Source organism: Gossypium arboreum, chromosome 6, assembly GCF_025698485.1.
Source record: "Gossypium arboreum isolate Shixiya-1 chromosome 6, ASM2569848v2, whole genome shotgun sequence".
Taxonomy (NCBI): Eukaryota; Viridiplantae; Streptophyta; class Magnoliopsida; order Malvales; family Malvaceae; genus Gossypium; species Gossypium arboreum.
This window is the reverse complement of record NC_069075.1, coordinates 125,916,770-125,921,181: the sequence shown is the minus strand read 5'-3', so window position 1 is coordinate 125,921,181 and position 4,412 is coordinate 125,916,770.

The window sequence follows — 4,412 nt, the reverse complement described above, 5'->3', positions numbered from 1 at the left end:
TCCGAAAAAGACTTTACAGTTTACAGTGATGTCTCGTTAAACGGACTGGGTTGTGTACTTATGCAGGATGAGAAAGTGATAGCTTATGCTTCTCGTCAGTTGAAATCACACAAAAGAAATTATCAGACACATGACCTTGAGTTAGTTGCAGTTGTGTTTGCTTTAAATATTTGGCAGCACTATTTATACGATGAAAAATGTCATATTTACACTGATCAAAAAGTCTAAAATACTTGATGACTTAGAAAGAATTGAATTTGAGACAACACAAGTGGCTCGAATTGTTGAAAGACTACGATTTGATAATTGAATATCATTCTGGCAAGGCGAATGTTGTTGCAGATGCATTGAATTGGGAGTCCCTATTTGCCTTGAAAGCTTTGAATACTCAATTAACTTTGAAACACGATGGATCTATTTTGCTGAATTGAGAGTTAGACCGATTTTTCTTCAACGAATTTATGAGTTATAGAAATATGATTCTAAGTTGAAATTGAAGCAAACGTATTGGTGGCCAAGTATGAAATGTGAAATATTTGAATTTGTGACTAAATGTTTAGTATGTCAACAAGTAAAAGCTGAGCATCAGGTTCTATTAGGTTTATTACAATCTATAATGATTCCAAAATAGAAATGAGAACGAGTCACAATGGATTTTGTATCGAGGTTACAGTTGGCTCCGAAAAAGAAAGATGTAATCTGGTTTATTGTTGATAGATTGATGAAATCTGCACACTTTATTCCAGTCAGAATAGATTATTCACTCGAGAGATTAGCTAAGCTATATTGTAATAGCTCGCCCAATGGAGGTTATATCAAGTTACTATTTGGCGTGTAGAAATGAGAAGTCTGAGTGGCATATTCTGTGGGATTTGCCATCTGGCGAACTCTAGGTTTTGGCAAACTCTAGGGTTTGGCTATTAATCTATCTTCCAACCCCGGATGTTTTGGGCAAACTTCTTAGTTCGCAACTCAATAGATTAGTTTATATGTTTAGTGTATGCTATGATAACTTGGTTAGTAATGTTGGGGTCTAGTTGAGAACTAGTTATAACTGAACTAGAATACTATAGATAATTAAACTTAAAATGTATTAAGTGAGTTTAATCACGAGAATTAAGAACGATAGTGGGATTTATCTAAACCTTCCACTAAACCTTGCCTCCATTGCATGGGTATATAAGGGTATCGTTCGCCAACTTGTGTTACTTATTCATCTTCCTTTCTGAATTATCCTATAAGTTTTTGAAAGAAAAACCTTAAGGTAGAAGGCTTCAAATGCAGAAGGTTCTTAGTGTTTAGATAACACCATTGTTAGTATCAGCTTACTGGTAGTTTTTGGTAAACCCTCAGGTTATTTTCGAAGGAATTCACGTGTTTACAGTAATGCATGCATATATTTTAGAACTGTTCGTAAGGAAGAAAACTTCTTGATTTTGGGTTGAATGTTACTGATTCATGCATGCATGTTAAATTTTAATAGTTCAATTATTTGATAGGTAAAATTGTCACTCTTTTTAGCTGAAGAAGCTAACGAAAGTCTAAGCAACAAAAGCAAAAAATCTGCTGAATAGATTCGTTTAAAGGACTTTTTAGTGAGTTCCTTTTTACTTCTATGTGTTATAAATTCTTTTGTTGTATAAATTGTATAAGATAAGTATTCCCTCTCATGGGTGCAATGTATAATATTCGATTATGGTGGTGTTAAACCATCATCGTTAGAGTGAGTTCGGTCAGTTCATGTTTGAAGGTAACTACCCTCTTTACTGCACGAGCCAATACCATTTATATGTAAATTCTGATATGTGATGAATGAGAAAAGGGATATTTTTGTGATGCCTCTGATAGAGTAGATATATTGTAAACTAAATAGGCAGATCATGAGAAAACATGCTCAATTGAACAGAAATTATATGAGGAGTTAAGGGTGTATGCATATGAATACGTCTGATTGGTTCTGATTCTGAATTCTGGGTATGAGGCTGACATAAGATGGGTCATGTGTAAGTTATGATTATTGATTAAGTTATGGTGAAGTTAGCGGATAGTCACCGCCCATGTGTTATGTTAAGTTGGCGACTTATGTCTGTGTATGTTCTGCAAATGCCATTGGGCGTAATATAATTAGTACGTTTGAACCTCTTTGAAAGGTTGAGTATTATTATGGTTATTAATACTTTTTACCAATGGTATCCCTATATATTGTTTCTGTTATCTTTGTTTGTGGAACTCACTCTATTATCCTTCCTTCTTAGGCATATTAATAGAAGAAAGAGAATTTGTAGAAAAAAAAAAAGGACTGCACCAGAGTTGTTGTTGATAGTGAGCCACTTGCCTATTTTTGTATCATGCATGACCTTTGGAAGGGGTGGTGTGTAGTGTTGTTTTGTATCCATCCTTTGTAATAATTTACATTTCACCAAAATATTGTTTTATGATAATGTTACGTATTTCTAAGACATATGTTAATTTCTATTGAACTATAGTTTATAAGATCATCTCTTAGGCGTATATGCCAAACTGTTTGAATGATATTCGACTACCAATGATGCACTTGAAACTTTTATAAGGGAAAAATCTCCTTTCATTTTAAATAACCTTATTGATTTTTATAAGGCTTCCGCCAAATGTTTGTTAAAAAATGTTTACTTGGCGTATTAATAATTTGGTTGTTTAGATATTGTTATACTAGGGTTTATACCAAGGCCTTGTATTTGATGGGTTTTCAATTTTGATGGTGAAAATATAAGCTTTTAACAAGATGCAATCATGTAGACAGCTAAAACATACCCATTTTTTATCTTTTGATCTGTAACCTCTTTGCTCCTGCCCCTGCCTCTTTTTATTTCGTTTGCTTCACTATCATTGTTTACCTCATTTATGTTTTTAACAATTCTCACTAACATAGGGGGTTCTTTTTTATCCGTATAATAGATAGATCATATAATGTAACGACCCGAATTTTAAGGTTATCAGAAAAGTATATTTTCGGGTCTCCGTTTTTGAAAAATGGATTAGTAAATAATTATTAAAAATATTTATGAAGTTAGTCGAGTGGTTAATTAGAGTTTAATTGAGTGAATTTAGCTTAATTTAGAGTAATTAAGAAAAAGACTAAATTGAATAAGGGTAAAAGTTGAATTATAGATTAAAAGAAAATAAAAAGGACTAAAAGGGCAATTATATAAAAATATAAATTGAGGCGGTTTACCGTGAAGAAAATCTAAGATTTTTTTATGTTTAGTATATTATTATATTATTATATAATAAAAATATTTTATGTTTTAATTATATTATATTATATTATATTATATTATATTAAATAAAGTAAAGAAACAAAAGAAAGGAAATAGAAACAGAATAGGGGACGAAGCAGAAAGAAAAAGAAAAGAAGAAATTTAAGGATTTCAAGGTTCAATTTTAAATTGGTAAGTCAAATTAAGTTATTTTCTTGTAATTTTGAGTTTATATGAAACTAGAACAAAATACTATTAAGTATGTGCTGAAATTTCAGAAGATATTAGATTTTTAGATATTAAATTTTAGTGAGTAAAGGTGTAAATTGGGGATTGAATTAATAGAATTTCTAACTAGAAGTGGGAGATAGAATAAATTGTAGAATAAGTTATAAATTTTGTATAATAGGGACTAAATTGAAAGAAATTCAAAATTATGATTTTTATGCTGAAAATTTGTTGTTAAAGTTAAAGTTTAGTTAGAATTTGAATAGAAATAAGGTGTAAATTGAGATAGAAAATGGATGAATTTAGTAGTTAGGATTAAATTGGAATTAAGGCAAAAGTTGGATAGAAATTGAAATATTTAATGTGAAAATTGAATGTTGGTGTATTGATATTTAATTGTTTTAATTTTCATAGCTAACGTTGTCTCGGAAAATCTCGGCTAAGTAAGGAAATGACAAAGATAATAAGAGTTAGCTCGAAAATTACGGTTTGTGTTTCTATAATCAGAACATAGTTATTAATTGTTATATTTTATTTAAAGTATATGACAAATGTTAAGGTAAAAATTATTGTGTTTTATGATTGAAATGGATTAATTGGTATATGTTGAATTTATTGAACTTATATGAATATATGTGATTGATGTGGTATTGAATATGAATATACATTATATTGAAAAATATATTGATTTGGGAAATAATGAAATTGATAGAAAAATGTGATTATTGTGAAATTGAATATTTATTAGTGAAAAGTGAATAGAATTATATTGAATTGAAACTATATAGTTAATTAATTAAAATATGAATTAATTGAAAACTGAAAAGTAAATTAAATACCCTATTAACTAGTCGGGTTAGTTGGATATAGTTGGCATGCCATAGGATATGAAAGAGTACGGGTTTTGCCGGCTTGCTGATCAGGCACTTATGTGCCGACTCATTCTTA